Raw genomic sequence first — 10663 nt, forward strand, 5'->3', positions numbered from 1 at the left:
TTATGACCTCAATTACACCCCAAAAATCGGAACTTTGAACATTCAGTGGATTTTCTGTGGTCTGGGGTTTTCTGAATAATTAGGCTGAAAAGTAATCTGAGCTTGGCCCTTCGGCAGTGAGGTCAAAGCCGATTAATCCCGCCCACTCTCCTCCTCGCCCCTCCCCTCCCCTATCCTTTCCTTTGGGGGGGGCGGAGCAGAGGCGATGATTGACAGGCAAAATCCCTCACCAGCGACACCCGCAGGCAAAGATTTATTTTTTCATTGCAGTTGAAAAGGCTTTAGAAATGTGAGAGAAAAACACCTGCCATGGATCAATGGAGTGGAATTTTTTGTTAAAACTTTCTATACACGTTTGAAGGACCATGACAAAGACTTTTAATGTGTGGTAAAACTGAACGTCATGAAACCTTTAATACATGCAATATGAGTGCGTGACTCTCCCAGGTGTCAGTAGACCCTGCACCTAATTTTAAACAGATTTCAGTCACTCACTGTTCTGTGTAATGCAAAGTGTGATTGTTTTTTTAAAAATATATTTTGTGGGCTTTTCTGCCGTTATTGGATAGTACAGTTTAGAATGAAAAAGAAATGAAACAGGGAGAGCGAGATGGGGAGTGACACACAGCAAGGTCGTCGGGCTCTGGAATCTAACCTGCGACTCGCTATCAGGCTTAGAGCCTATAACCACTAGGCCATCGGCGCCCCGCAAAGTGTGATTGTTAATTCACCCATTGTCAGTCCAAAAATATCAAGTTTTTGAACAACAATACAATGCCCAGTAACAATACTCCACCAAAGATGTTCCTTTTTTACTAAGACCAACTTTAAAATAAGAATTTAACACATTCAATATACAAGGCAACTATACCCTGTTTACTTTCAATGGTGATGGATGGAGAGAGAGGATTTTTGTCTAACCTACAGTACAGTAGCGACAGCAATCCAATGGGTGCGGAAGACGGGCAGGACCACAGGCGGTTCAGAGAGGGCGAATTCCTTGTCTCAATTACATTTGTATCACCGGTCAATCAAAGGTTGCAATTTAAAATGTGTCTGGGTTTTTGCTGCCCCACTCACAGTCACTTTGAGTCTTCACGAGAGGAAGTAAACGCTGTAATGTCACTGACATGGTGGCTATACACAAGTTGACAGTCAAGTACATTTGTAACTCAGCTCCGTTTTACTAAGAGGATTTAAGTGGTTTAGAAAGCTCAGGCCGTGTTGAATGTGCAGGGACATGGATGAATGTATATTGGTGTTAATCTAACGTAGACTAGTACCGGAGTATTTGCATGTCTGTGATTGGCTATACGGGTACATCCCAATTGATGAATTGAATACACAATACCACAATGGAAACAAGCCCTCAGGACTTTTGGTGTTATCCTTTTAGCATTATATAATATATGTATAACTGTCCCTCTGTACCTTTTGCACACTGTTAATAAAGTAATCAATCAATCAAAACGGACAGGCACTTGAATAGCTAGTGCCGGTCTGGAGGGACATAAGCACACGCATGCACGAACACACGCACGCACACAAGGTCGAAAACATGATCTCTGGCGGATAACAACTACAAAATGGGCTCAGTGGAAAGCAGACCTCCACCAAGGTGGCATTTTGTCTAAGAGGTGTTGTGGTGCTTCTTTTGGCCAATATAACTTCATGATGCATTAGCCTACACACAGAGTACTGACACTCAGTGACCTCTGGAGGTTGACAACAAAACGATGTGACCAGTAAATCAGTTCTTCCTTGGCCCAGGACCAACCTTTCCACCAAGATTTGTGCAAATCCATTAATAACTGCTCGAGATATACTGCTAACAGACAGAGGATGGCGGTAATAATAACAACAATACTGGCTGATCATGCACATCAAACAAGGCACAGGAAGTTTTGATTCCCATGAAAACAAATGAGGCAAGTGTCTGCTTTGTTTTGAGAGCATATGCCAACATATGCGGGAAGCATAGGCACGTCAGGCTCATTGTAATGAGTGAACTCTGCGTCACCTCAACTGCACCGAAAAGGGCCGCATTTGTCAGGCAGGTTAGGTCTTTGAAATCCCTAATGAGCCGATGCGCAGTTCAGGTGCGAGATGATCACTTTACAGACCGATCGGTCTGACAGATAGAGGTCTCTTCCTCTGTCTGGGGGGAACACACTGTCCCAGATATATATGTTCCCCATCTGTGCTTGAAACCCACCCTGTGCCACGTACATGCATGAACACCTACACCCGCATACGTCGAGGCACACACAAACATATGGCATAGCACATGAGCAGACAAAGGCACGCACACTATCTCGCTATATCTCCTTCCATCTCCCTGTTCCTTCCTCTGTTTCGTTTTCGCTCTCTGCCATCCCTCAGCCTCATTTAGCCAATTAGCAGATTAGCAGTCACTCTCCCTCTCGTATGAATCCCGGTATGGCCGGAGGGCTCTCCAGACTGCTGCAGTGCTCGCTACACTACAGCACAGGGAAGCCTTCCAGGCCTCATACAGCAACGCGCCAGAAACATCTTTGTGCTTGCGTTACGGGAGAGCGACCCTGAAGCTGGCCTACCTTTGTAGTTCAATGTATATCGTCTAGTGTCTCGTGTGCTCCACTAGTGAACAGTCACATGAGAAATTACATCAAAGAATGTTCTATTTGTGAAGTGGGCCACAAGGGTTTAAGATAGTCTGTATCATGCTATGATTAATTGCAGCTAGTTATGTCCATAGGCTATGGTTTTCAGAATGTGTCCATATGGATCAAGAACTGGACAGTTAAAGCTGAAAGGATAATCCCAGTAAAAACACATTGCTAGAAATTGTCATTACAATAATTACTCACCATTACAGTAGTGATTTCAGGAACAAAATTGTTCCATTGCACTTAATATGTTAACATATTATTTAATATTGTCACCTGCAGCAGGTACACTGTTTTTTAATACAGCTTATAAACTAGAATTAGTGACTAGCAGCCCTTGAATGTAGATCTCAAAAGACATGACATCAAATCCTTATAACGCCACCACCTCATACTGTCTGTCAGTCTGTTTGTTAGCAACTTTACCGGAAAACGGCAGCACAGAATGACACAAAAACCTTTCAGAAAGGTGAGCAATGGATCCCTGGATTACCTGATCAAATTATTTTACATTTTGTGGGTAACCCTGTCAAGGTCAACAGTTATGAAAAAGGTCAAAGTGATTTTTCTTTGATAATTTCCAATCGCTACTCTAAATAATAGCCCAATTGACTTCAGATTTTACTTAAACACAATTATTCCTTCCATCTTCGAGCTACAGTATAATACTATCAATCGATTGGAAGGGTTAAACGTTTGAGGGTCAAGGTCATCTGTCAAATTTGTTCTGTGTAAAGGTGGTTGGGTTTAATGTACTTGACAACACTTTTTTTTGTATGTTGTATTTCTGAAGTGGGCCCACAAAGAATTTTGGTAGTCCACACCAAGCACACCACAGTTGTTGAATATCTCCATACAGTATATAGTTCTGAAAAAGTGTCAATGGATCACCATGGCAATATAGCCAACATCTGTGAATGTATTTTTTTACTGCCACACCATACAGTATATTTGAACGTCTTATCTTCAGTGACCATTCTACATGAAATGTAGAGGTCGTGACAATGCTTGAAGACGTGCAGAAACTCGGTCGACATTAGTCGTCAAAGGTTTCTTTGCTTTTCAGGATTGTAGCATACCCTATGTGCCCCTGCCGTTTAAAGAGTAGGTAAGGCTCTGCACAGGAGTATATAGTAAGTGTATGCGTAAATTTGCTCCTGAGGAGGCGAGCAGGAACCCTCCAGGAAAAAGAAAAAAACAACAACAGAGCACATGACCAAAGCTCTGAGCCAGCTCTCTCTCTCCCCTGACACTCTCCTCTCTCTCTCTCTCTCTCTCTCTCTCTCCCTCTCTTTCTCTCTCTCGCCTCCTCCCCCGCAGACACACACATACGCAGGCCCAGTGGTATGGCGCTGCATGCAGCAACCCTCACCCCCTCCAACCCCCCCCCCCGCCCGGCGGCAACGGTGCGGGGGGGGTGGGGTGGAGGGGTGGTTTAGCTTAGCTCAGCTCAGGCGAGGAGAAAAGAGCGTGGTGGAGTGTGGGGGGGGGGGGGGCTGAAGGAGCACTGGGAAAAGAGCGAGAAAGAGTGGGTAGAGGCAGGGGAGCGAGGCGGCCGTGCGTAACCAACGACTAGAGACAGAGACAGCGGATCTGCAGTGGCAGTCAGACTCGCAGGTTCTGACAGGAGCATCAGCTCCAGGTTCTGACAGCAGCACAGCTCCAGGTTCTCACAGGTTCTGACATCTGACAGCGTCAGCCTGATGGCTCCCCGCTGACGCCATCTCCCATTCACTGAGCATCGGCTTGTTTTGTTGTTTTCGTCGTTTTCTCGGCCGTTGTTTATCTGTACTCTTGATGGCCCCGAGGCAATAATGGCAAATGTTGCCGGAGGGTGGGAAGGGAGGCGGGGATGTTGTGGAGTGCTTCAGTGGTTGTTTACCAGGACATCTGCATTATGACTGGTTGGCACAGGGGGGAGTGGAGGGGGTACCGGCGTTGGATGGAAGCCTACTGGTGCCGCTGATACGAACGATGCAGATGCTGGGTTATTGAGCTTTAGAGGCTGGCAAGAAAAGCAGCTGAGGTCCGTCCATGAGCCCAGATGGCAGAGAGAGAGAGATTGAGAGAGAGAGATCGAGAGAGAGAGAGAGAGAGAGAGAGAGAGAGAGAGAGAGAGAGAGAGAGAGAGAGAGAGAGAGAGAGAGAGAGAGAGAGAGAGAGAGAGAGACGGAGAGAGAGAGAGAGAGAGTTACGATTGGAAGGCCAAGAGTAAGGGGACTTTGGTGGAGGACATAACGTAACATATTACACACACAACCACTTCGTGCACTGGCATAAGTACATTGCTCACACAAGCACACATGCGGTACGCGTACTGTATACAGACAGAAACACGTGCACCCTTACCTAAGCACACACTGCCATACACAGACAGACATGCATTGCAGACAAAGTCATGCACGCTTACCCGCGTTGCACACAAACACTGCACAAGGCCATGTGTACGTCAATGCCATGGGACGCAGACAGCTCAAAAGAGCCTGTCAGCCTCTCCCACGCCCAGGCTACATGCCCTGCTGTCATGGGCAGAGAGGGCATGCCTCATTACTCTGTTCAGCCATTAAAAGCTGGCAGCCTCGTTTATCTAGTGCAGGTTCACATCACCGATGCAGGATAAGTAGGTTACAGCAGTGGTGCACCGACCACAGGCTACTAAAAGAACCTGCAGGAGCAGGAGGCATTATTGTCTTCGCACCGGGCATCGAACGTGCACAGCGTACGAGGAAAGGCTTTTCATCAGAGTCAATCCTGGCGTCCTTGTTTTTAATTTAAAAAAATCACAGTATTTCAAGATTTGTCAAAACTTTTCAAATCTTTTTGAAAAGAGCACGGGTGTCTCATCAAGACAACATGATCGCTTGTAGATTGGCTATTTTCAAAGAGCCAAAGAATAGGCTTAAGTGGTTAATTGAGTTGAAGCACAAAGCAGCTGCACGCAAAAATGTGACCACTCAAATCAACACAAATATCGTAATGGCCAGTTAAGTGCATAATGGGCTTCATGACTGGAAAAACCCTTCCAATCCTGTTTGGACCAAACCATAATTGCTATAATTTGTAATGGACAAAACACTTTTTGTAATCTGATTTCGCATGCGTTCTGGGGCTGATCAATAATGGGACTGACCCTTGTAACCTTTTTTACATTTTACATACCTGTAAATCCAAATCCACTTGCAACAAGTGCAACCATCCAATAAACATCACTGTCTAGATAGATCATCTAGATTATAAGCAACACGCCTGAGGCTGCATTCAAGTCGTGCATGGTCGTAGTTCCCACAGCAGTTTCAAAAAGAGTACCCATGTGTCCAAGTGCTTTTAGTCATAGATAGCAGCAAAATGATCACAGTTTGGAAGCTCCTCGTGCTCTTGTTGCTGTTGTATGAAGAGCAGTTGAGCTACTGGCATATTATTTGGTTCAGAATCGTTATGAAGTGCCAGTATAAAGGATGACTATTGGGTTTGTAATTTGTGTTTCTCTGACAATGACAGCACAATCGACAATCGATATGAACACCACCTCTAGATTCCCCCATATTGAAATCACAGACACGGCTACAAATCGCACAAGTCGTGAACTCATAGTACTGGAACACTTCAACTTCACCATTGGTACAGTAATTACCACCTAGTCGTGCCATTCATGTACGCTCTTGTCGTGTATACGGCGAACTTGACACCACTTCAATACACCAGTCCCCAATATACCGTATTCCTGTCATGTAGGGAGGGAGAAAAAAGCAACCAGTTGAATGTTTGACCGAGGTACTTTGTATGCAGACGAAAACTCTCTTTCCTTGGCTTTTTGATATGCAAAGAAGATTGCAGCCTTTTTACTTTTATCAGTGGAAGATAGATTACACTTAAACAGTAAGAGCTGGTTTACAGAGTATGAATGCACAACCTCGCACAGCCAAGCATTGGCAAAATATGTGTAAGTGCACACACCTGTACATATCAATAGCTTTATCTCCTTGAGCACAGTAGCCCTACATGCTACGCACGTACAGTGGGACGCCGTTAACCATATTGAGACACACACACACACACACACACACACACACACACACACACGCACACACGCACACACACGCACACACGCACACACACACACACACACACACACACGCACGCGCGTCTTACTAGCTTTTTGAAGACTTTTCACTCACTACGTATTATAAACCTGATCCCTAAGCTTAACTGGCCCCACTGCGTGCTTAACCCTGTTAGCTTCATTTGATTGTAACGGTTAGCAAAATGTCCCCCACTTGGGGTGTCTTTCCCCTCATCTTTCTGCCCTGGCTTGTGGGGTCATTTGGTTCTCATAAAGGACCAAACACACACATAGGCCTACAGATGAGACTTTGCAGATAAACCTCTCGGTTTTTTTTTCCACAGTGTTGCATTTGGGTTTCATAATAGGCTGACAGAGGCTGAGTCACAGTGCATATCGTCGCGGTCAGGCTGAAACCTTGCATCTCCATAGTTTTTTGTGTTTCTCGTGAATTAATGCCCTACGATCATCATACAAGAGTGTCGCACAAAAGTGGTGAAAATAGCAGATTTATAAGTTCACAACGTCTCGTGATGCGAGGCGATGTGATCTTGAAGATTGGACATTTTCACTATTTTAAAATGTTTTAAAAATGATAATAAAAAAAGGAACGGTTTTGGACATGCAAGGTTTCCACCCGACAGCAACAATATGAAGAGGGCAGCTACTGCCTCGCCCACAAAGCCGCTGACACACACACACACACACACACACACACACACACACACACACACACACACACACACACACACACACACACACACACACACACACAAAAAGTCACGCACACAAAAAGTCACGCACACACACACGTTATATGCTCACAACAACCTTTCTCTTTCTCCAATTTAATAATACAGGGCTGTAAATATGGCACACAGTGGCATGGCACCATGACACATACTGTAAGGGAGGGAGGCAGTCACACACATAAATCTGTACGATACACGTGCAGAATGTGTACACGCACGCGCACACGCACACACACAGACAACAGTATACTATGTACTTACACTCTCCTATATTCATGTACACGATGTCGCTGTTTGTCCAATATAATGATTGTGGCTTGTAATCCAACACCATGCATGGCGGCATGCCGTAATGACACGGTACAGTATGGAGCACAGAGGTAGTCACAACCTCACATTAATGTGACGAGTAAAGAGCATCTCCTAGACACGCACAGACACGAACATTATGGCTTGATTTATACATGGTTGTGCGACACCAGCACTCAACCAGGTATGAATTAACCCCCCCCCCCCCATAACCCCCTATTATGGGGAAAACATTTGCCAGAAATAGCCGATCTACAACCTAACATTGCGCCGTGTTCTGAGTAGATCGGCTATTGCTGGCAAAGAGATTTGGTGTTGAAGGAAACAATAGCAGAGAAGTACAATTGCAGGTCAGGTTCACTAAGAATAGAGGGTTTAAGTGGTTAACACCACTGAAAGCCTATTATATATACTTAGTTGACCGGGGTCCCCCAGGGCTCATATAGGTCCGCTCCTTTTTTCCCTCTACACCAAATCTCTTTGCCAAAAATATCTGATCTATAAGCCAATCTGATGCATTGTGAGCTTGTAGGTCTGGTATTTTTGCTAAATGAGATTTGAACCACATTCATAGGTGATTTGAAGTCCGATTCTAAATGGATTCCTAAAGATGCGTCTCAGTATGGAGTGAATGGTAGTCTAGACCCTCAAATACCGTCCTATATATCACTCGCAAAGTGCGGTGCCCGGCGTCGAGTCGGCCGGATAGGCGGTTGTCCAGAACCGCCGATCCGACCGATATGCTCATATATAGGCATATACAGTATGGAGATCCAGCTGTCCAGAACCACTGATCCGACCGATACTGATGACATGAGGGATCTCCATGTATGAGCTGATAAGGGAATTATACAGTAGGCCAAAGCATAAAGTGGCCCGTTATAAAGCCACATTGAGGCCGATTAGAAGAGCCAGCGGTGGAGTGTGTTCCAGGCTTAGCGTACTGGGAGTGTGCATGTAAAGTGTGACGCCATTCGGTACGTGAGATTAGCTGCTTGGAGACGGACGGACACATGGACACACCCATCCACGCATGCAGGTGCTCACTCACTCACACAGTCACACCCACCCACCCACACACACACACACACACACACACACACACACACACACACACACACACACACACACACACACACACACACACACACACACACACACACACACACACACACACACACACACACACACACACACACACACACACACACACACACACACACACACACACACACACAGGCAAAAATACCGGCCCGGGGGTGAGAGAACCAGAGAGTAACCACTGACTGACTGACAGACTTACTGACCTTCCGGGCAATGGGATGTAGAATATCCCCGATTGGCCTAACAACTAACTAGCCAATCGCAGATTAATTGTCCCTCCAGGCTGTGGGATGTAGTGAGCGGAGTACAGGCCTTTCTCAAACCACCAACCCTCTCCCTACCCACTTCCACTGCGTTTGCATATACGTGGAGGGTCGGTCACATTAAGTGCCATCCCAAACTACATTAGCGGCGAGTGGAAGTGGGTTATAAAACCATCCAACAGTGATAGTCTACTGATGGTACCAAAATGGTTAAGTACCGTAGTGTACGGACTTGCATCAATCACCATGAAAAATGAAGACGGGGTGTCCAAGTATTTGTTTTTCAAGCTCCTGAGTCCTGAGCCACAAAAATATACCAAATCCACACCTTTGTTTGCACCTCCAACGCACTCGCGTGATGTCGATTCCCTTCCCCTATTCGCACATACAGTAAGAGTGCGTGACGACACTGTAGCTAAAACATCACCCTTCTCTAGTCTAGAAAATGGTTAATTAGATTGTAAAGTGTTGTATATTTACAGGGACAAAAACCAAGCAGTTTATAAATATCTGAATGAAAAACAAGAAGATGTTTACAAAAGAAAAAATATATGCCACCAAAGACGACTGAAGTCTACATACAGTGTGTGCTGTACAGTATATGTTTTAAATGAGTGATATTATTTATCTAATGTGTACATAATGTGTAATAGTGTTCTGTTTCTTCTGTGAAGGAGGGGGTACTAGTTTGTACAGGACGAGGCGGCCATAGCTGAATGGTTAGTGAGCCCTACTACGCCTCCGGCGGTCCTGGAGGTCCCAGGTACAATTCTAGCTCTCAGCAATGTGTCAAAGTGTCCCTTTGGAAGACACTTTACCCCTAACTGTTCCCCCCTCTGCGCTCCTGTGGGCAGCACTCAGCTGGGTGAAGCTGAAAACAGAAGTTCCCCCGTGGGATGTGATAGGTCTAAAAAAAAACTTCTAGAAGTTGTTACATGTATTTTCAATGGAGAAACAAAGTTACAGTTATACTTCTGACCACAACTTTAATTGTTATAAAGGAAAAGGCAAACACACGTTTATTGTTTCAGGGGAAACACTTTCATTAATGTTTGTACACAATTAATTGCGTACAAAGAGAGAGCTTTCCGGTCATGGAGAGGGAAGTTCATCCCGTTAGCCACTGTATATACCCTGCATTTGATAAACAGTGCTTCAAACAGAGTTACACTCCGACTCTCCGAGACAGAGTAGGAGTGGGGATATGGTCCAGTTTGAGAAACTGCGGACCAGGCTCTGCTTGTGAACGTGCAGGTTGGGTGCCTGGAGTATAGCTTTAATTACCTTAGCCATGTTAGCTCAGTGCTGATCACAACAGAACGTAAAGATAAATAGTGTTGACAAGAACATTTCTTCCTGGTAAACTAACCTGAAAGAACTGAACAACAGGAGTGTTGCAGCCAATGTCAATGGTGTTGCAACACGTGCACTTTCACAGCAACATGATTAATTTATGTGTCTAACATTACTAATTCAACATAATATGAAGGCTATAAAGTCTCCATCATTCCAAATGCAATTTAAGTA

This window comes from Gymnoscopelus braueri, assembly GCF_963280865.1.
Source record: "Gymnoscopelus braueri genome assembly, chromosome: 4".
NCBI lineage: Eukaryota > Metazoa > Chordata > Actinopteri > Myctophiformes > Myctophidae > Gymnoscopelus > Gymnoscopelus braueri.